General features: G+C 35.2%; 1 long non-coding RNA gene across 4 annotated transcripts in view; it reads right to left on the reverse strand.

The window, feature by feature from the left end:
* The window catches only part of LOC123328971, a 340123-nt gene that overhangs the window by 241083 nt on the left and 74454 nt on the right, over window positions 1-24586 (reverse strand). Inside the window, exon 3 of one of the 4 annotated variants that reach the window (XR_006544013.1) lies at window positions 17682-17910. The exons of the other annotated variants lie outside the window; for them this stretch is intronic. This is a non-coding gene — a long non-coding RNA (uncharacterized LOC123328971). Of the gene's footprint in view, window positions 1-17681; window positions 17911-24586 lie in introns of those variants that run through there. 4 annotated transcript variants of the gene reach the window in all.

Here is a 24586-nt window from a genome sequence, read left to right on the forward strand (position 1 = left end):
ATGGTTCAGAAGTTAGAGTTTACAAACTACCTTAGTAACAGTATACATGAAGCTAAAATATCAAGAAATATATAACTTTTGAAAGAAACTTGTTCATAAGGAATTTCCACCCTATATATGCAGACTTTTCAGACTCTGAGTAACATGATTTTGTGTTGATTGCAGGTATTAATTTCTTTTAGTTTTGTCCACCCAAATCTTTAAATAATACTTTTTTCACTCAGTCCCTAATTTCCCATCTCCAGTCACCCCACCTTCTATCCTTACTCAAATAGAAAAGTGATTATCTATATCAATTAAAAATAATTGATTAAATCTATTTTACAGGGTAAATTTATAAGTATTGAAATTCTAACTATGCTTACTTTTACTATAAGTAACACAATAATACTTTGCGCCTAACACTGTAGTAAGGCCTTTATGTACTGTAACCCACTTAATATTAAAAACAACACTTTAAAGTAAGTACAAAAATATTCCACCCATTTTATTGGTGGCTTCTGGAAGTTAAATTTGCCCACATTTACACAGGGAAAGGAAAATGAAATTAAATATCCATACCTGCATATGTAACTAGTATGTGCTTATCATCATTATCATTATTTAGTACAATTTGTTCTTGTACAATTGTACTTTACTCATTGACTTCAGTAGCATTTTGACATTTTAAAAATGTTAACTGCATTAAATAAAAGTGAATTCATCATTTGCTTTGGCTTGCTTTAACGTCTTTGGACACAATTTCAACAACCCTTGAGGCAGAATTTAATGAACTGTATTTGCTGCCTGCAGTGCCGGCAGTAGTCAGGGTTTTATCAGTTAATCTGCTAGGAGCCGCAACCAGTGCATGTCTCTTTGGGAGCTCCAGATTGGTCAGGGATATATTTAAGTACATTTGGAAAACTTGCCATTTTCTGACATAATGTCAAGAAACCACCCAGTACTTTTAGAATAAAATTCAAATTTCACATCCTAGCTCACAAGGACCTTAACCTGATGAGTGCTAATCCATTTTTTCCCACTATCCTCCTTTTATCTGAAACACTTAAGTGTCTACTTGTTATTTTTGAGCCTGCAGTTTTCATTTTTACATTTCCATGTTTACCTTTAAGAAATGTTTTTTTAACTGTTCCGTGCAGTCCTTATCTACCTTCAAGAACAGCATGTAAAGATGCTTGTTCTGTAAACTGTCTCCTGATCTAAGAGTGAAAATTTAACTTTTTCTTTGTTTCCATGATACATTATTAGAAGAATAATGTAGTCACTATTACACTGCAATTGATTTGTTTCCATCTTTTTCCATATATATTTCTCCCTTACTAGGCTATGGACTTCTCTGAGTGAAAAAGGTCCAGATATTTCATATTAATTGAGATTTAATTTGTTGAATAATATGAAATCAGGAATTTGTTCACGATCTCTCACATACAAATTTATTTTAAAATTGATTCTAAAAAATTTCCCTGTTATTTGTAAATGCCACCTCTAAACATAGGCATCTTAAGGTTTGACATACTTATGGTAATAAATTATATTTGCAATGCTTTTATTGAACAATTGCAGCTTAGTGATTAAAAAGGGAGTATTTATTAGTATTCAGTATTTGTGTAATTTGTCACTTACTGTATGGCAGTCTCAGTTTTTAATATGTAAAAAAGGGATAATAATTGTTAATAATTCTACCTGTTTCATAGGCTTGTCTGAAGGGTTAAATGATGTGTTTAAAGAACATATTACAATATCTTTCGTATCTTAAGCACTTAAAAATAGCATGAAACTGTCAGATTGTAAACTCTGGGAGGATAAGGATTTCTCATACTTGTATCCCCAATTCTCTATTACAGTTTCAGACACAGAATCATGGCTCAATACATTTACTCTGTTGAACAAATGAATTAATTTCAAATACATTAATCTTCCCTAATATTTCTAAAAATGTCACATTTAACTTGGTTTTGAATGTAAGATAGGAAAAGGAGAACGAGGCAAACTGAATTTTCAATGAAAGGAACAAGATTATGGCTATAATCATTATAATCACCATCAATTATCATGATCAGGAATATCAGGTACCAGGTTAATGAGAAGATAGGGGAGATGGATAAATGAGTATATAATATAGAGTTATTTAGGAGCCACTATGTGTAGCTTTGCATATGGTAAAGTCACAAGTTAGAGTCATTCATTGGTTATTAATGGATTGATCTAGAGTCTAATAAGAGGAAGATTTACGAGTGAGCTCTGTAGATATATATATATATATATATATATATATATATATATACACAAACACACACACACACACATACACACATGCATACCAAAGTAGATTATAAAGAAGAGACAGTTTGCCTAATAAATAATGATCACAGAGTAAGCACTAAGTTTGAGATATCTGTGTGAGACAACCAAGTGAAAATGTCCAACCATCAATTACACTTATTCTGGAGATTTCAGATACAGGTGCAAAATTAAATAATAGAAGTTAATTGACAAAGATGAACTTGTTGAGAAGGGGAATAATAACAGAAAACTAGCAAAAATGTATATTTTAAAGTGCTGAGGTCAAAGGGTAGAGTGTGTTTTCTAAAGAGCAGTGGGAGGAAAGATTGACCAATACAATTCTAAGCCACAGAGGAATTAGGAAGATTGTGTGTTATTTACAGTTTTTTTATCTTACGCATATTTTAAAATATTTTCATGGGAGTAGGTATTAAATATTATTAATATATGCCCTATTCCTTCATTGGTGGTGGTGCTTTAGTCATTATGTTGTGTCTGACTCTTAAAACCCTATGGACTGTAGCCTGCCAGGCTCCTCTGTCCTTGGGATTTTTCAGGCAAGAATACTGGAGTAGGTCCTCATTTCCTTCTCCATTCCTTCATTAACAAAATGCAAAGTCCCTGGTTAATGATTCTGAAGGTACAAACAATTCAACATGTCATTAAGATATAAGAGACACTTATAGGCACTAGCCTGATTCTTTAATGCTTTTGAGTCACCAGACAGAATATGAGTTTTTAACTTTCACACCAAAAAAGTCTGTAATAGAAAGGACCGTTATTTTCATTTTCCCCAGATTTAACGGTGAATCAAATAATTTATATTTCCCATTCAAATGATATTTTTGCTAACTTTTCTTAATCTTATTAACATATTTTGTTCAATAATGATATTAACTTATCTTTACTGTTATAGTAGGGCAACAAATAGATTTAGTTATGGAACAACTCAAATATGTAACAAAAATTTATCTTCAAATTCTATCATTGATCTAATTTATCAGGTTTAGAAGTGCATATCATTGCAAATTAACACCATTTTCAGATTCTTTTGATTAGGGACTTAGTGTTGAATGACCCGCTTTCTCTTGGATCCATGCTCAGTTTTTCAGATTTTCTCTCCTGCAATCCTGACCACAGCAATATACCTGGTGCATGTTTGAAGACTGCCTAATGACACTTGGCGGAAATGGATGAGACTCACTTTAAATACTCATGTTCAGTTTCTTATGCTATCCATAACATCCTCTGTTAGGTGACAAGGTCTGATCTGAGCATTAGCATAGGGGTGCAGCTGCTTCAAAAGAGCCTTTGAATCTATTGTGCTGGCTGGGTCTATGGATCCCAGTATTTTCTTCTCTTCATAAAGTTACTGAATTATTTTACTCTTGTTTTACACTATCCCTTTCTAGGTCAGCCAAATTTTTAGGAGTCATTTGTCTCATTTTCAGGGTTTGTGTAAATTTCTGGACCCCACTATTATATGCCTTGACCATGGAACTCTGGAGCATAGCCTCAGATGATCTGTCAGTCAGTGCTATGAAATATCTGCTGAGCCAGATGCAGACTGCAGCACAGATCTAAAAGAAGAACATCTCCTAGGGCTTTGCAGCTTCCCTCAGCTTTGACTATGTCTACCCTCAGTGCTTCTTGTTTATGTTCCAGGTTAAAAAAAAAAAAAAATTAAACACAGTAATCCCATGCAACTTTCCATCTTAAAAGGAAAAAAAAAATCCATCAGTATAAACAACTAAAGGAAAGAATAAAAATGGATCTGTCCCTGAGGGGGAGGGCAGATATAATGTTATGGGTGTCCTGGAAAGAGAGATTAGTAAAAATGTCAAAGGCAGTGAGCCCTGAACCGACCTTCATTTCTGAAGTAAGTATTGAATATGAAGAGAATTTGGCAAGCAGCTGAGGGACTTAGGTTATTCCAGGAAAAATAAACAATTTCAGGCCAGACTCAGAGAGAAGCAAAGGACTGGACCTGTATGAGAAAAGAATTTAACTGGCTGAAGGGTAGTGACTGAAAAAGTAGAATATAATATGGTATAGATGGAAAAAGAAAACAGGCTCTAAAATTTCCTTAGTGCCAGACAGGAATTTGGTAATTTTTCCATACACAGCTAGTAACAGGTGAAGGTTATTGAGTGGGGCTGGAGTCTGATCAGAATTTTGTTCCAAGTGATTCTGTTTGGACATAGGAACTGTTTAGAAGTACTGAGCCGATGGGGGTCCATTTCCTTTTACTTAGTTTACTTTTCAAGAACTAATTTGTAAGCTTGTGTTTGTAAATCATTAATCTGCCTCACACAAAACTAGTCATAGACTTGTGAAATAGTTAGGACTTTGTTTTGGCTACTTATTGCTTTCTCTTTTGCTCAGTCATTGCCCACTGATTTCAAACATTAAGATCACTCTTCTCTTATTCTCATCTAATGGAAATTTCCTGTTCTATTTTTAATTCCACTGTGTTCAAAATCAGTGATTTCAGACAAGACATGTATGGTAACTGTTTTCTATATTATTTTTATAAGAATGGCTTTAGAGATAGCAATTTTAGAGTCAGTAAGAGCAAAAAGCCTGGGCAGAGATGTCATAGCCTCTCATAGAAAATAGGTAGCCAAGTGATTTGCCTACATACTTAGCCAACATGTTTTACTGTAATTAATTTAGGAAACATTCCAAAGTTTAATTCTGATTAATACAACACATATATAATGCATATGCATATTTTATTGGGTCTAATTTTCTAAATTAATCAAATAATTCTCTCCCTCTCTGTCATAAACACACACACACATATACACACATGTACATTGATTTAAAGGTTCATTGTCCACAATAACTGCTTGATTGTGAAAATTCTGTTGAAGATAAAATCATTTATGGTAGTCTCTGTCTACTCTTAATATAATAATTGATAATACTAGACATGGTGATTACAGCTCTCATTTAAAATCATTACAAAGGATAGATTATCAATTAGTAAAGAATGACTGAATGCCTTATTTTCAAGTGTAATTTTCAGTTGTGAATTACATTATATTTTTTTATTTTAGAATCAGAGGAACAGTCATTAAATTTTATTAAGTTAAATAACACTCTATCAGATTCTACTAATTGTTTTCTTGATTCCTGCTTTCTTCCTTCCTTTTGATTACCCTGTTCCATACTAACTCAATCACTTCAACTGTCAAAGAAATAAATAAGGAGGTGCTTTTAGCAACAACTTCATTAATAATGAATGGTTCTATTAAATTTTTACACATTGAAAAATTAGCTTCATCAGTTTAACAGTATTGCCTAATTAGTTCAATTTATGCTTGCTATAAACTACTCTGAAATATAAAGCACAGTGCTTAAACTTTTGACAAAATTAAAATGTATTACCATGGTTGTACTTTTACACTACTTGCATTTACAAAATATATACAATGTTTTTTTTTGTAATTTATATATATAGAAGAAATACATGCAGAAACAAACTATACACACATATAAACAAGAGTTTGTCACAAAATATGAAATAAAAGAGAACACAGCAATAGAAGTTGAAATTGATATATCTATGGGAGTAAATGTGTAAATATAGCACTTAGCATTTCCGTAAAAATATACAAAAAGTGACAAAAGAGTAAAAGAAATGTAATGCCAAACATCAGGCCTGAATATGGTTGCTTTGCACTCAGTTGATCCAGTTTTACTTAGAGATCTATTTTTGAGGATTGGGAAGAGTAAATTGAGCACATATTTATCTTGCCTGCACATAGGTAATCTTAAATGACTAATTTTACAGATTGTTTTAATATATATAATTTATGGAAAAGGAAATATGTTATATTGCATATACACACACACATATACACACTTTAAATGAAGTGAATGTCTCTATATCCACCATCCAGCTTAAGAAGGAAAAAATAAACAAAAAAAAAATGTAATCAAGATCCATACAGTTTCCTTTTGGGTCAAATCAATCTCGTCAGTGTGGATAAGCACTATTCTGACTTTTGTGTTTAACATTCATTGTTTCTCATTTGAATTATATAATTACATATATATTCTGTGTTATAAATCTATGTCATTATGGAATTATGATGTTTGTATTATATCTTATATGTGTTCTCTTGTATAAATAACAATATAAGTTTTGAGTTCTTATCATGAATAATCTTCTATAACTCATTTTCCATTGAAATTGTATGTTTCTGAATTCATTCATGTTTATTTCTCTGGGGGCAGTTTGTTAATTCAATTGTTGGGTAGAAATTTATTGTGTGAATTTACCATAATATATTTATCCATTCTTCTGTTTGTGCACATTTGTATTATTTTTAAATGTTCCTCTCTGTATATACTGTTATATAGATAATTTTGTACATGTCTTCTGTTATGCATGTGAAGAAATTTATGATATGTAGCAGAACTCAGCAGTTCACTCCTCTCTCTCTCTATATATATAGGAATTCCTGAGCCATAGGGTACATCAATCTTTTGTTGTTGTTTTATCAAGTATCACCAAGGTCTCTGTGAACCAATGTACAACATAATTTACAATCAATCCAGAATCATATTCTAAATTGGTCATTATTCCTTTAATTTCTGACCAGAATGTAGAAAAAGATCTTACTTTTGGTTTGATTTTGTGTATCCTTAAAAGTACAGATTATGTTGCACTTCTTTTCATTGGTTTATTTATACTAACATTGCATTTCTTAGAAATGTGTGTATTTTTCAACTATTTTTCCTATGAAGTATTTTTACTTTCTTATTGATTATAAGAGTTATTTATTTATTATAGGATCACTTACTAGCTGTTTACCAAAACATATTTCTTTTTTCCTCTTGGATCAGTTCTTAGGCTCTCTTGCAACCAAGTGTTAATATATCATACTGCTGAGTTCTAGTCATTGGAATGTGAATGGAAATGACATGCATCACACAGGACAGATAGCTACCATCTTTTGATGTACACCCACTGGGAGTGCTTTCCACATCTGAAATTTGTAGTAGGGACCTGAACACAGCCTTGGAGTGCTGAAGATTCTGTCCTGAATAATTGTGTGAAACAAATTTCCTTGATTCACGCACCTACCCTTGTCTTCCCTCAACAGTGCCTGTTGTTGCTGTTGTTGTTTAGTCACCCTGTCATGTCAGGCTCTTTGCAACTCCATGGACTCATGCACACCAGGCCTCCCTGCCCCTCACCATCTCCCAGAATTTGCACAAGTTCATGTTCAGTGCATTGGTGATGCCTTCCAGCCATCTCATCTTTTTATGCACTCTTCTCCTTTTGCCCATGATCTATCCCAGAATCAGAGACTATTCCAATGAGTCATCTGTTCGTATCAGATGACCAAAATACTAGAGCTTCAGCTTCAGCATCGCTCCTTCCATTGAGTATTCAGGGTTGATCTCCCTTAAGACTGAATGGTTTTATCTCCATGCTGTTCAAGGGACTTTGAGGAGTGTTCTCCAGCACCACAATATGGAGGCATCAATTCTTTGGCTTTCTTTCTTGTTTACCTTCCAGCTCTCACAACCACATATGACCACTGGGAAGACCACAGCCTCGACTATATGGACCTTTGTTGACATAGTAATGCCTGCTTTTCAACACACTGTCTAGGTCTGTCACCGCTTTCCTTTCAAGGAACACTTGTCTTCTGATTTCATGGCTGCAGTCACTGTCTGCATGATTTTGGAGCCCAAGAGGAGGAAAGCTGTCGCTACTTCTACCTTTTCCTCTTCTATTTGCAAGCAGTAATGGGGCCAGATGTAATTCAGTTCAGTACAGTTCAATTGCTATATCATGTCCGACTCTTTGCAACCCCATGGACTGCATCACGCCAGGCTTCCATGTCCATCATCAACTCCTGGAGCTTGCTCAAACTCATGTCCATCCAGTCAGTGATGCCATCCAATCAGCTCATCCTCTGTGCTCCCCTTCTCCTCCTGCCTTCCATCTTTCCCATATCAGGGTATTTTCCAATGAGTTGGTTCCTCACATCAAGTAGCCAAAGTACTGGAGTTTCAGCTTCAGCATCAGTCCTTCCAATGAATATTCAGGACTGATTTCCTTTAGGATGGACTGATTGAATTGTCTTGCAGTCCAAGGGACTCTCAAGAGTCTTCTCCAACACAAAAGTTGAAAAGCATCAATTCTTCAGTGCTCAGCTTTCTTTATAGTCCAACTCTCACATCCAAACATGACTACTGGAAAAACCATAGCTTTGACTAGATAGACCCTTGTTGGCAAAGTAACATCTCTGCTTCTTAACATATTGTCTAGATTGGTCATAGCTTTTCTTCCAAGGAACATGTGCCTTTTAATTTCATGGCTGCAGTCATCATCTGCAATGATTTTGGAGCCCCCAAAATAAAGTCTCTCACTGTTTTCATTGTTTCCCCCTCTATTTGCAATGAAGTGATGAGACCAGATGCCATGATCTTAGTTTTCTGAGTGTTGAGTTTTATATATATATATATATATATATATATATATTTATATATACTTTTTCAAACTCCTCTTTCACTTTCATCAAGAGGCTCTTTAGTTATTTGCTTTCTGCCATAAGGGTGGTGTCTTCTGCATATCTGAGGTAATTGATATTTTCCTGGCAATCTTAATTTCAGCTTGTGCTTCTTCCACCCCTGCATTTCTCATGATGTACTCTGCATATAAGTTAGATAAGCAGGGTGACAATATAAAGCCTTGATGTACTCCTTTTCCTATTTGGAACCAGTCTGTTGTTCCATGTCCAGTTCTAACTGTTGCTTCCTGACCTGCATACAGATTTCTCAAAAGGCAGATCAGGTGGTCTAGTATTCCCATCTCTTTAAGAATTTTCCACAGTTGTTGTGGTCCACACAGTCAAATGCTGTGGTATAGTCAATATAGCAGAAGTAGATGTTTTTCTGGAACTATCTTGCTTTTTCCATGATCCAGAATATGTTGGCAATTTGATCTCTGGTTCCTCTGCCTTTTCTAAATCCAGCTTGAACATCTGGAACTTCACAGTTCATGTATTGTTGAAGCCTGGCTTGGAGAATTTTGAGCATTACTTTACTAGTGTGTGAGATGAGCGCAATTCTGAGGTAGTTTGAGCATTCTTTGGCATTGCCTTTCTTTGGGATTGGAAGGAAAACTGACCTTTTCCAGTCCCTTGGCCACTGCTGAGTTTTCCAAATTTGCTGGCATATTGAGTACAACACTTTCACAGCAGCATCTTTTAGGATTTGAAATAGCTCAACTGGAATCCTATCATCTCCAGTAATTTTGTTCATAGTGATGCTCCCTAAAGCCCACTTGACTTCGCATTCCAGAATGTCTGGCTCTCGATGAGTGATCATACCATCATGATTATCTGGGTTATGAAGATCTTTTTTGTTTAGTTCTTCTGTGTATTCTTGCCACCTCTTCTTAATATCCTCTGCTTCTGTTAGGTCTATACCATTTCTTTCCTTCATTGTGCCCATCTTTGCATGAAATATTCCCTTGGTATATCTAATTTTCTTGAAGAGATCTGTAGTCTTTTCCTTTCTGTTGTTTTCATCTATTTCTTTGCATTGTTCAGTGAGGAAGCCTTTCTTAACTTATCTGAGTTAAATTCTCCCATTCTAATACATTTTAGTTCACTGATTCCTGAAATGCCCATGTTCACTCTTACCATCTCCTGCCTGACCTCTTCCAATTTTCCTTGATTCATGGACCTAACATTCCAGGTTCCTATGCAATATTGCTCTTTTCAGCATCAAATTTTACTTCCACTGCCAGTCACATTCACAATTGGATGACATTTTTTGCTTTGGCTCTGTCTCTTCACTCTTTCTGAGTTATTTCTCCACTTTTCTCCAGTAGCATATTGGGCACCTACTGACCTGGGGAACTCATCTTTCAGTGTCATATCTTTTTGCCTGTTCATGTGGTTCTCAAGGCAAGAATACTGAAGTGGTTTGCCATTCCCTTCTCCATTGGACCATGTTTTGTCAGAACTTGCCACCAAGACCTGTCCATATTGGGTGGCCCTACATGGCATAGCTCATAGTTTCATTGAGTTAGACAAGGCTGTGGTCCATGTGATCTGTTTGATTAGTTTTATATGACTGTAGTTTCATTCTGTCTGCTCTTGAGGGATAAGGATAAGAGGCTTATGGAATCTAATTGATGGGAAAGACTGATTGTGGGGAAAACTGGGTCTTGTTCTGATGGGCAGGGCCATGCTCAGTAAATCTTTAATCCAAGTTTTTGCTGATGTGTGGGCCTGTGTTCCCTCCCTGTTGTTTGACCTGAAACCAAACTATGGTGAAGGTAATGAAGTTAAAGGCTAACTCCTTCAAAATATCCAGTACAGGCACTGCCACATTCTGTACCCCTAACCCTGCAGCAGACCACCACTGACCCACGCTTTTGCCAGAGACTCCTGGACACTCACAAGCAAGTCTTGGTCAGTCTCTTGTAGTGTCACTGATCCTTTCTCCTGGGTCCTGGTGTGTACAATGTTTTGTTTGTGCCCTCCAAGAGTCTGTTTCCCAGTCCTGTGTAAGTTCTGGAAGCTCTATGGTGGGGTTAATGATGACATCCTCCAGGAGGGCTTATGCCATACCCAGATCTACTGCACCCAGAGCCCCTGCAGCAGGCCACTGCTGACCCTTGTCTTCACAGGAGACTCTCCAACACTAAAAGGCGAGTTTGGCTCAGTCTCTGTGGGGTCTCCTGGTGTACACAAGGTTTTGTTTCAGCCCTCCCAGTGTCTCTGGTGGGTATCAGGTTTGATTTCAAATGCGATTTCACCCCTTCCTACCATCTCACTGGGGCTTCTCCCCTGCCCTTGGACGCGGGATATATTTTTTTGGTGGGATCCAACATTCTCCTGTCACTGGTTATTCAGCAGGGAATTGTAATCTTGGATGCCATTGTGTTAGTTTTCTTCCTTTCTTTCTTTCTTTTTTAATATTTAGTCTTAAACTGGCTCTTTCACTTTCCTCCTTCATCTTCATCAGAGGTTCTTTAGCTCATAGTGCGTGCCCTCTCCCCCTAAACACACACACACACACATTGCTAACTTAAACCAAAGCCAAGACCACTCTGCTTGTAGTGAGAATTTTTTCCAATGTATTTTCTGAATGTTCATCTGTTTTTACTGCCTAATACTCATTCTCCTGATTGGTGTATGGTAGAATATAATAATCTGTTTTTTAATTTCACATATATTCATCCAAGTGTTGTTTTCTTTGATTAAACAAAACTTAATTTTAACATAGATTCATTATATCTTTCATTAAGTCATATTTTATTTTTTTTATTTTAAAAGCATTGACTTGCTATGGTAATAAATGTATGCCTCGTATTTCCTTCCAAAAAGGTTAATAGTTTTTTCCTATAAGAGCCTTTTAAATATTATGTAAAGATGATAAATAATTGTTTTCATATAGATAATTTGTCAGAACTCAAGTTTCCAGCCAAGAAATTTGTTCCCCAGTGATATCCCTTTGCTGATGCTGCTAAGTCGCTTCAGTCATGTCCGACTCTGTGCGACCCCATAGACGGCAGCCCACCAGGCTCCCCCTTCCCTGGGATTCTCCAGGCAAGAACACTGGAGTAGGTTGCCGTTTCCTTCTCCAGTGCATAAAAGTGAAAAGTGAAAGTGAAGTCGCTCAGTCATGTCCAACTGTTCGCGACCCCATGGAATGCAGCCTACCTGGCTCCTCCGTCCATGGGGTTTTCCAGGCAAGAGTACTGGAGTGGGGCGCTATCACCTTCTCTGGATATCCTTTTATAATATATCAAATTTTACTACATGTGTAGGTCAGTTTCTAGGTCTCTCTCTAGCATTGCTCTCACAATGTCTTTTTTTTTTAAAATAAAGTTTATTTTTAAAAATTTTATTATTGGAGTATAATTGCTTTACAATGTGATGTTAGTTTCTGATGTACAACAAAGTAAATCCATCATGGTGGTAGATTAGTCGCTAAGTCATGTCCATCTTTTGTGACTGCATGGACAGTAGCCTGCCAGGCTCCTCTGTCCTCAGGATCTTCAGACAAGAATAGTGCAGTGGGTTGCCATTCCCTTCTCCAGGGATCTTCCCAACCCAGGAATAGAACCTGGATCTCCTGCATTGCAGGTAGATTCTTTACCAACTGATCTTCGAGGAAAGCCCGAATCAGCCATATATATGCATATACTCCTCCCTTTTGAGCCTCCTCCCACTCCTCCAACCCACCTGTCTAGGTCATCAGAAAGCACCGAGTTGAGCTCCCTGTGCTATATGGTAGCTATCTGTGTTACACATGGTGGTGTATATATGTCAAAGCTACTCTCTCAGTATATCCCACCTTCCCCTTCCTGGCTTTGTCCACATGTCCATTCTCCATGATTGCATCTCTATTCCTATTCTGCAAATAAGTTCAACTGTACCATTTTTCTAGATTCCATATATAGACATTAATATGCAATATTTGTTTATCTCTTTCTGACTGACTTCAATCTGTCAGTGGTCCTTTCGCATCACTGCAAAAACCCAATTTTCTTTCTTTTTATGGCTGTGAGCAATATTTCATTTTATGTATGTACCATATTTTCTTTATCCAGTCCTCTGTTGATGGGCATTTATGTTGCTTCTATGTCCTGGCTATGGTAAATAATGCTGCATTGAACACTGAAGTACATGTGTCTTTTTGAACTATGGTTTTCTCAGGGTATATACCCAGCAATGAGACTGTTGGGTCATATGGTAGTTCTATTTTTAGCTTTTTATGGAACTTCCATAGTGTTCTCCTTACAATTTACATTCCCACCAACAGTGCAAGAGGGTTCCCTTTTCTCTACAACCTCTCTAGCATTTATTGTTTATATATATTTTTTGATGATGGCTATTCTGACAGTTGTGAGGTGATATCTCAATGTAGTTTTGACTTGTGTTTCTCTTACAATTAGTGATGCTGAGAATCTTTTCATGTGTTTGTTAGCCATCTGTGTGTCTTCTTTAGAGAAATGTCTCTTTTGGTCTTCTGCCCATCTTTTACTTTTTTTTTTTTTTTTTCTATTGAGCTGCATGAGCTATTTATATATTTTAGAGACTATTCCTTCGTCAGTTGCAAATATTTTCTCCCATTCTTGGTTTTCATTTCATCTCATTTATGGTCTCCTTTGCTATGCAAAAGGTTTTAAGTTTAATTAGGTCCCTATAGAAGTTTATCCAAATAGAGGATTTTCCTGCATCTTATAAGGAGTGCATAGGGATTTTCATGGACAGAGCCATCATTTCTTCAGAGAACATGGCTTTGCGCATTTTAAATCCTCTTGGTGAGTGGTTGACTGATGTCTTAGTGTTCTCTGTCATACAGTGGATAAAGAGCTGGAAATCATCACCTAGCTGTCTTAACTGTAAAACAGATTTATTGTGACAACTAAGAAATATCTTCTTTTAATGGCAACCTTGTGGATCCAGCAGGATGAGTTATTGGTAAAATGAATAGATCAATGAATAAACTTTTCAGATGAGTTTGTACTTTAACACACACTGGAGTAGTGGTAAATTCTGTCCTAAGAGTATCATTTAAATTTTGTTGGATTGTTATTCCTTCTAATATCAAATAATTTTAAAAAGATAATCTCATTAAATGTTTTTGATTTGGTTGCCATCATGATAGTTAATCTAAAAGATGAACCTCCAAATCCAATGACCCACACTTCCCAATATGCATGTCCTTTTATAGGCCCCTCAATCTTGACTGGCCTTGTGTATACAATATAGTATACACTGGCCCTGTATACAAAACCAGCAATACTGGTTTTGATATATCTGATTATAAGATTGTAAGAAACCTTGTTACTTCTGCCTGAATCGCTTGAAATCTTTGCTTTGGGGAAAGCAGGTCACTGTGTAAGAAATGAGTATCTTGAGAATATCGTGTTTTGAAGAATTCAACATGGATGTTTGCATAAAGAGAGAAACGCTTCATCAGTTTACTACAAACCATGCAGTCTATTATTTTAAAATTCAATTCATAAATGGAATGTGTAATATTCATTTGTGTATATGTACATGTATATTTTATTCACATATCTATATTGTATACATTCTTTATATATGAATCATGTACAATAAAAAGCTTAAGTAGCTCTTTCATAATTAAATAAGAATGATAAAAATATCATATTGAATTGTGAAAACTTCTGTTTAAATATGATAGACATTGCAAAATATGACATGTACATTTCAATGAATACATTATAAATGTTTATAAAATAAACTGGAAATAATCATGGAATGCTATGATTTTGTGAAGGAAATGCATGCTTAGAAAATAAATTTAGCCTGTTGGAAATTCTCATTTTTTCTTTGTTTATTTCAAGCTTAAATATGAGCTTTCTGGCATGCAACAGAAACAACTGAGGGAAACAGGGTAAGGGTTAGGTCATCCTCAGCCATCATGTTCTGAATTCTTTGCTTGTTTTACTTCCAACATTGACTTCGCCTTTTGTTTTTTTTTCTCTATTCTGAATAACCTCATTATTTCTATTGAGTGGATTTTCCACTCTGTAATACCAATTTAATAAAAAAAAAATATAGATTCAATTCATGTAAATATCTGCTAAAAATTCTCAGGTAAGTTTTCTCAAAAATATTTTAGTTCCATTTACAAGTTAAATAATGTATAAATATAAATAAATATTTGATAAAACTATATATTTAATGCTCCCTTTTTATATTTATTTTAGTACTGGGAAAAATAATACAAACAATTCAATTAAAATAATACATTTATAAAAAAGAAAATGGAAGAATTGTAAAGGGTTTTATATTGCTAAACTCCTACATCAATATTTCCGAAATATTATCAGTAGATGATTCAAAAGGAAATTTTGAATTCTTTACAGTTATGTCACCATTGTCTGATATAAATTGATTTGAAACTTGCATAGCAGAAAAAGTATCATCAATTATCATCCTAATCACATTGATTTAATAAACAAGTTTAACATGTCCTTTCTCTTTTAATAAAGTAGCAATATTATTTCAAAACTTACATTACAGTTTAGCACAGGGAACTGTACTCCATGCTCTGTGGTGGCCTAAATAGGGAGGAAGTCCAAAAACGAAGCCATATGTATACATACGGCTGACTCACTTTGCTGTACAGCGGAAACTAACACAATATCGTAAAGCAACTATACTCCAATATGTTTTTTTAACAAACTCACATTACTTACTTAAAAGACATTTTTAAACATATTGTTGATTACATGAAAGTATTTAACTATAAAATAAGGAATTTGAGTGATGTTATTTACTTAGTCAGAGGAAGGAAATGAAAAATAAAGCTACCTAGTAGCATTTTTCTCACAATTCAGACTTATTGGGCATGTTGATTTTGTTGTTGTTACTAAAAAGTGGTTTGTAACAAGATTTTAATGAAGTTGTTACATGCTCTACTCCATTTCCAATCGGAAACATGTGGTCTTATTTAGAACATCCTCTTTTTCCTTAGGTCATTTGGCAAACTTCAAGTGTTTGCTTTTAATCAAGAAAATGAGGCACATTTGTTAAATCTTTTGATTAATCAGATTTTGACTAATATCCTTGAGCAATTAAGATTCTTAATCCTTAAGCCTAGCTGAATTTGGGATGTTAAAAAAAAAAAACAACTTTTATATGATCCAGATTATTTTATGGAAGAAAAATATCAGAATGATAAAAAAATTTTAGTAAAAGAAAGCATAAAAGAGAAAGGAAGATAATAATAGCTGTGTATGCTCAGCTGGTTCAGTCATGTCTGATTCTTTGCAACGGTATGGACTCCGGCAAGGCTCCTCTGTCCATGGGATTCTCCAGGCAAGAACCCTGGAGAGGGTTGCCACGCCCTCCTCCTGGGGGTAAAACCCAAGTCTTTTATGTTTCCTGTATTAGCAGGCAGGGTTCTTTACCACTAGCACCACCTGGGAAGGCCTATAATAAGTATAACAAATATATTATTAAAAATTCTGACTTAAGACTACAACTCTTAAAAATATATGAACAGGGCACTCAAAGCTGGTGCACTGGGACAACCCTGAGGGAGAGGGTGGGGAGGGAGGTGGAAGTGGGGTTCAGGATGGGGGACACATGTACACCCATGGCTGATTCATGTCAATGTATGGGGAAAACCACTACAATATCGTAAAGTAATTAGCCTCTAATTAAAATTAATTAATTAAAAAACATGATATTTCAGAAAAATACATGTGCATACTTACATGTGTGTTTATATTCATAGAGCTTATGTAAGACAATACAATGTGATAAATTTTAAGTCACAAGGAAGGAAGGTTATAAAGTGACTATTTTAAAGAAATATAATTTAAAATATTTGAAAGGGAAAGAATAAGCCTTTTAGAAGTAGCATAAATAATCATCTTAATATTTTGATTTCAGTTATAGAAAATAGTGAGGATTGATGTTTATCATTTTTTTTTGTATACATATGCTGGCAAATACATTTTTATACAATTTAAATATTATAAAGATTAAAATGTCTTTAATATTGAAAGGCATGATCAAATAATTCTTTCTTATATATTTAGAAAGATTTGCTTGATATTTCACAATGAAATATATTTACAGGAAATAAAAATTTTGAAAAAAGACCTATATATTTTTTGAAATTATGATGATCTATTCATATCTATATGCATATATATATAGTACTACATGTATATTCCCATGGTATATCTCATAGATATAGACTATAAATATATATCACATGATATACAGTATATATCATCACAGAGTCATTGTTATTCAGTCACTAAGTCATGTCTGACTCTTTGTGACCCCGTGTACTGCAGCATTTCAGGCTTCCCTATCCTTCATTATGTCTCGGAATTTGTTCAAAATCATGTCCATTGATTTGGTGATGCCATCCAACCATCTCATCCGCTGTTGCTTCTGTTGTCCCCTTCTGCTCCTGCTCTCAATCTTTTCCAGCATCAGGGTTTTTTCTAATGAGTTGACTCTTCACATCAGGTGACAAGTATTAGAACTTCAGCTTCATCATCAGTGTCTCCAACGAATATCCAGGGTTGGTTTCCTTAAGGATTGACTGGCTTCATCTCCTTGCACTCCAAAGGACTCTCAAGAGTCTGCTACAACACCACAGTTCAAAACCATCAATTCTTCGGCACTCAGCCTTCTTTAGAGTCCAGCTTTGATATTATACATGACTATTGGAAAAATCATAGCTTTGATTATACAGACCTTTGTTAGCAAAGTGATGTCTCTGCTTTTTAATATGCTGTCTAGGTTGGTCATAGCTTTCCTTCCAAGGAGCAAGTGTCTTTTAATTTCATGGCTGCAGTCACAGTCTGAAGAAAATTTGGAGTCCAAAAATATCAAATATGTCACTGTTTCCACTTTCCCCTTCTATTTGCCATGAAGAAATCAGATCGGATGCCATGATCTTATGAAAAATGCATTATTGTCCAAAAACTACCATAATTTATCTTTACAAATATTGTTCTATGTTTACTGGGTTCGAGCCTCTATGATAGATCTTCAGGATGCACAATGATAATAAAAAGCAGCCTTTGCCATGAAGATATGCAGATGGGAGATGGGCACATGTAGATAGTCTCAACACCTTTGGTAATTAGGAAAATGTAAATGAAAACCACATTGAAATATTACTACATCTTTACTAAAATGGCTAAGTTCATAGTATCTTTATCTTTTATAACAACACTCTGGAAATGTCCATCAACAGGTGAATGGATAAATACATTGTTTTATAGCCATACAATGAAATATTCTTCATCAACAAAATACTTGTAAAAACATGGCTGCGCCTGAAAATAAGTATGTTACATGAAAGCCAGACCAAAAGAGTGGGTACTGTATGTTTCCATTTTATAAAATTCTAGAAAGTGCAGACTAATCTACAGTGACAGAGAAAATCAAGGGTCGCTTGAGATGAGGCTGGTGTTTAGGAATGAGAGGGAGGGAGTATACAGAAGCACAAGAAAAAAGTTTGGAATGGTGGTATATCCATGATGATTGTGGTGATGATATCACGGATACATGCATATGTATGTACGTGAAAGCTATCAGTTGTACACTTGCAATATGTACAGTTATTGTATGTCAATTATACCTCAATAAAGCTCTTTTTAAAAACTATGCTTTGGGACTATCATTAAGTTAAATAAAAAATAAATGTAAAAAGCAACTTGCCCTTACAAATCATATATTCTATTGAAATCTGATGGTTGTAATAATATAATTTCTTTGTAGTTGTGTATATTACTACAGATTTTAAATCAGCATCTTCTTCCTCAATTGTATTCACTTCCTCAAGGTCACATAGCTAGAACGTGGTACCTGCACTACTACATCCACATAGACTAACTCTGAGAACAAAGTGCATTCGATTCAATCTGGTGATTCAAGTGCAAAAGTGACTGCATAGTAATTGTTTCCCTCAGGGTAGACTTGAATACAACATTGAAAAGAAGGTATAGAAAGTGTTGGCTGATAAATACCTATGTGAAGATAAACATCATGTGAGGATGTATACCCATGTGAGGATACACGCCTATGTCAGGATGTACATCATCGTCTATAAGATTCTGAATGTTCATCCAAATAGCTTTGCCTGCATTTTCTATTTCATACAATCAAGAAAAACCCAGTTTTAAATGTGTTTGAAAGAACAGTGATTTCTTTCAAATATGACAATATTATTACCTTCAATGGAAATGAGTTTGAGCAAGCTCTGGGAAGTGGTAATGGACAGGGAAGCATGGTGTCCTTCAGTCCATGGAGTCGCAAAGAGTCAGACGTGACTGAGTGACTGAACAACAACAATTATCCTACTCTCCAATGTCTCAAACTAGATGCGTGAGTTCAGAGTTATACTTACTCCTTGGAAGGAAAGTTATGACCAACCTAGACAGCATATTAAAAATCAGAGACATTACTTTGCCAACAAAGGTCCATCTAGTCAAGGCTATGGTTTTTCCAGTGGTCATGTATGGATGTGAGATTTGGACTATAAAGAAAGCTGAGCACTGAGGAATTGATGCTTTTGAACTGTGGTGTTGGAGAAGACTCTTGAGAGTCCCTTGGACTGCAAGGAGATCCAACCAGTCCATTCTAAAGGAAATCAGTCCTGGGTGTTCATTGGAAGGACTGATGCTGAAGCTGAAACTCCAATACTTTGGCCACCTGATGTGAAGAGCTGACTCATTGGAAAAGACCCTGATGCTGGGAAAGATTGAGGGCAGGAGGAGAAGGGGACGACAGAGGAGGAGATGGTTGGATGGCATCATTGACTCGATGCACATGGGTTTGGGTGGACTCCAGGAGTTTGTGATGGACAGGGAGGTCTGGCGTGCTGCAATTCATGGGGTTGCAAAAAGTTGGACATGACTGAGTGACTGAACTGAACTGAACTGAAGTTTGCAAAAAATTTTTGGAAAATAAAAAAGAAACCAAGAAGAGCTTTGTATACTATTTCCATATACAAGTTTTAGCCTTCCTATCAGCTTCTTTACATTATTACAAAATGATATATCACGTATTTTCTTTAAATTAATTCTTCAGAGAATATTTCTTTATCTTTGTGATGAATGTTTTTCTTAAAAATAGATAGTAGTCTGGAGGGAAATTTAACTTCAAATTTCGGTTTTGTTACTCTTAGATTTTTAATCAGTTCAGTTCAGTCGTTCAGTTGTGTCCGACTCTGCAATTCCATGAACCGCAGCATCCCAGGCCTCCCTGTCCATCACCAACTCCTGGAGTTTACTCAAATTCATGTCCATTGAGTTGGTGATGCCATCCAACCATCTCATCTTCTGTCATCCCCTTCTCCTCCTGCCTTCAATCTTTCCCAGCATCAGGGTCTTTTCCAATGAGTCAGCTCCTCACATCAGGTGGCCAAAGTATTGGAGTTTCAGTTTCAACATCAGTCCTTCCAATGAACAGTCAGGACTGATTTTCTTTAGGATGAACTGGTTGGATCTCCTTGCAGTCCAAGGGACTCTCAAGAGTCTTCTCCAACACTACAGTTCAAAAGCATCAATTCTTCAGCACTCAGCTTTCTTCATAGTCCAACTCTCACATCCATACATGACTACTGGAAAAACCATAGCCTTGACTAGATGGACCTTTCAGGTTAGCACGAATCTCAATAGCATTGAACATTAAGTTTTCTTTTGCTAACACTCAATAAATCATATAATTATTCAGTAAAATATAAGGATGTTCTTAAAGGGGGTAGAGCTGACATATTCATTCTGTTATATTTCCTATTTCTTGGCTTATAGGACAGAAATGCTTCTGCTGATGTTAACTAAATCCATTTTTCTCCCAGGCCTGGCAGTCCTAAAATATTTGACATAAAGTTTTTACCTTTTCTGTAGTTAATATTTACAGGAAAAAAATAAAATTTTTCTGTAATTTGCAGTCCATATTTAGGAAGGAAAGAGCTTAAAAACATCCCATACAGTAAAATTCTATAAACATCTCTATGTAAATATTGTATATTTATCAATTAATTAAACTGTTATGAACATTTCCTGCTCAATGAATTCATGCTTAAGCAATAAATGTATTCTAATATGAACAGAAATAATTAAACATTTAAAGTGATAGTTTTTAAATATAAATCTTTATTTTATATATCATATTATGGTATATCTGGTCTTGATCATTTCAAAATACTTTAATAAAAACTGACATTTTCTTGAAGGACTAAAGAGAAGAAGTTTGGAAACCTCTTGACAATATCAGTCACTTCTACAGCACAGGTAGTACTAAAATCCATGTATTCTTTATAATTTATTAAGAGACTTAGAGAAATAAAATAATGTTTAGAGATCTAGATCCTCATGTTCATTTTAATTTTACTAAAATAGTGTGTATCTTCAAGGTATGGATGTGGAAACAAAATCCTCCAGAAATATAGATTAGAATTTAGTTGTGACTGAAATAAGATTCCCTTAAAAAACCTTTATATATTTTGATGCTATAATGATTGAGATATACATAATATTCTAAAGGAAATGATACATGCAAGGTAATTAGCACATTAAATTACACCTCACTTTATCCCTTAATACAAAGAAGTTTATCAGATTCATACTGGAGAACAGTTTTTAATAAACAGTTTAATAAATAGTGGGGTCTTTGAATACTGATATCCAAGAAAGAGAAGCGAATGGAGAAGAAAAATGGCAAAGAACAGAAATTGTGAGGGCATACAAATTATGGTGTTTGCCTTCAAATTTATATCAGGGTCAGAGTAACCACACACTCAGAGGATCACTTGAGTATGTGACCTTCTCTGATGCTTTTTCAAAGTAGTCCTAGCTCAATTGTATTGTTATGAATCAAACATTCACAGCAATAAGTATGTGAACATTCTTGTCAAGGGAAGGATATCCAGGACTCTACTACACTGTGAGAAGAAATGCAATGAGTAAATTAATAAATTTTTCATGATGAAACAATACAAGGTCTCTGTATTTATGTGCATTTTCACAAGCTGTGCATTTCACAAATCCAGGGGTTGCCATTCATGAACTCCTGCAGTTTATTAATATAATCTATGAGGGGCTCTGTTCAAGTACATGTTAAGTAAGCAGATAGATGTATTACTCCACAAAGATTTATAGTCAACTAATTATTTTCTTATCTCATCAAAAATTTCTGAGTTGTTGTTGCTCTGTTTTTGTTTCATGTAAACTTGAGCACTACTCTAGCCCAGAGTTTCCCTGGTGACTCAGACAGTAAAGAATCTGCTTCATATTCAAGAGACCCAGGTTCGATCCCTGGGTCAGGAAGATTCCTTGGAGAAGGGAATGGCTACCCATTCCAGTATCCTTGCCTGGAGAATCCCATGATGGAGTAGCCTGGTGGGCTACAGTCCATGGGGAAGCAGAGTCATACATGGCTGAGAGGTTAGACCAAGCTGCTTTAATGAATCAAAAAAGGAGTCTGCCCCTCCTTCTTTTTTCTTGCACCCTCAAAGTTGGGAAAAGATGGAAGAAAAGACAAGATGAAAGAGGCATAGGATATTCTTTGCAAATGTAGAACTGGGATCCTATCCTCTCGTAACTGTTGATTTCTCTGGTCTTCTAGATGAGGCTCTAAGGTCCTTTCCACATGTCCACCTCAAATTCTTCCACAGGAATAAACCTCTCTCACTTTAATTCTCTCTCACACTTGATCTCTGATTTGGCTTTCTGCCACCAGTGGGAGAAAGCACTCTCTTTTAAAATGACTCCTACAATTAGGTTTGACTCACCTATGAGCTTCCCATAGGTAGCTCAGTGGTAAAGAATCTGCCTGCCAATGCAGGAGACAAGAGCTCCATCCCTGGGTTGGGAAGATCCCCTGGAGAGGAAATGGCAACCCACTCTAGTATTCTTGCCTGGAGAGTCCCATGGACAGAGGAGTCTGGCGGGCTACAGTCCATTGGGTCACAAAGAGTTGGACATGACTGAAGTGACTTAGCACTCACACACATGTAATCTACTGATGTAAAATTCAACCGAGTCATATCATGTAACCTAATTACTAAATAGGGTGGGAAATCTTGGGCCATTTTAGAATCCTAGAAAGGTAGAAATCTGCCTACTGAGTTGTGGTAGGTTGACATTAGAAAAACAAATCATTTTTAACTATTTAGGTTGTTTTCTATAAGACATAGGTTAAAGTATAGAGTGTTGAGACTTTGTATGGCAGACTTGATGTTACATGGATAGGTAAAATTATTTAAAGTCATAGAATTTTCTGAAGTATGGAAAATTGATGAAGGACTGTAAATTAATGGCCAGGATAAGCTGGATTTAGGTGGATTGGCAAGGATGCTGCTTAAACAAAATGAACAGGAAATATGAACACGTGGTAGTGGGGAAGTGTAAAAAAAAATGCCTTAGGCAGAAATTAGACAATGTGTCCAAAGTATAAGAGATAGAATTTCCTAGAGCTAGGATGGTGAGATCGGAACATTCCAGACTTCGGTTAACATTTATTCTAAAGCAATAGACATTGAAGTCAGAATATTAAAAAGTCAGCTGCTCTGATCATGTTAGCTTCCCAGTTCATGTCAAAATTTTCTTAAGACATTTTCCAAATTCATAAAAATATCCATGCATAAATATATTTTAAAAACAACACAAAATTTTTTTTGTGAGGAATAGAGTAGAATAAACTGCCTCTTAGTCATGAGTGTGATAATCTGATAGTTTTTCCTCTACTTCCTATTTCTTCCTTAGAAACAATATATAACACAATCCTATTAGAAGTTATAATTGTCTTTTACATGTAGGAAAAAATCAAAAGAAATACAATCTTTAAATCCAAGTTAATATAGAATGTTTTAGGTTAGCTTATAAAAAAGTCTCTGAGTAAAAAAAAGTATTAGAAACAAGCAGGCTTTTAGACAGTTTATATATTTGAATAAATACTGTTCTTGAAATAAAGGCATCTACATTTCTGGGCAGGCAAATCATACTATTTATATTCTTCCATCAACTATGATTATTATCATAGCTTTAGTTCAAAGTAGTTTTGTACTAAATAGAGAAAAGTTTTATGTCATATTTAAATACTTTAGTGTCCCTTACCTAGCTGAGCATAACAAATAGACATTGTTTTGAAAGTTTATGTTTCCTAAGAACATGATTTATGTTATCAAGCACAGAAATCACAAACACTGTGACTTCCACCTTGACAGAACATTAATCAAGAGATAAAACTATATTAAAGCAAAGTTCCAGATGGGCAGGAAAGTAACAGTATAAGCTATTTTCTATCACACAATCATTTTATGATCCATTTTTACATGAAAACAGTGGAATAAAGGAGATGCACTGTTCTTCAAATCACAAAGTAAAAAACAAGATAAATTAGTTATAAAATATGTTAAGTCACCTTAGGCTTTTTCCAGAATCACACTATAGAAGTAAATCTAGCTTAATTCTAGCTAAGTTATTTCTTGTAGGAAAAAGAGTGAGGATTGTCATCTTTTATTGAAAATGTGTGTGTGTGTGTGTGTGTGTGTGTGTGTGTATAATCAAATTGTATTGATAGGTTACCTATATTCTGAAACTTTTGGTTATTACAGCTAAAATAGGTATCATGTTGTAACAATACACTGTCATTTTAATGTGGTTATTATTTACAAAGTAAAATAGAAAAACACATACGCCATAAACTGAATGCATATCCTCAAGATCCATATGTTGAAATCCTTATGCCCAATGTGATGAGACTAGGAGGTGGACGCTTTGAAATGTTGATTAGGTCATGAA

This window comes from Bubalus bubalis, chromosome 13 (genome assembly GCF_019923935.1).
Source record: "Bubalus bubalis isolate 160015118507 breed Murrah chromosome 13, NDDB_SH_1, whole genome shotgun sequence".
NCBI classification, from domain to species: Eukaryota; Metazoa; Chordata; class Mammalia; order Artiodactyla; family Bovidae; genus Bubalus; species Bubalus bubalis.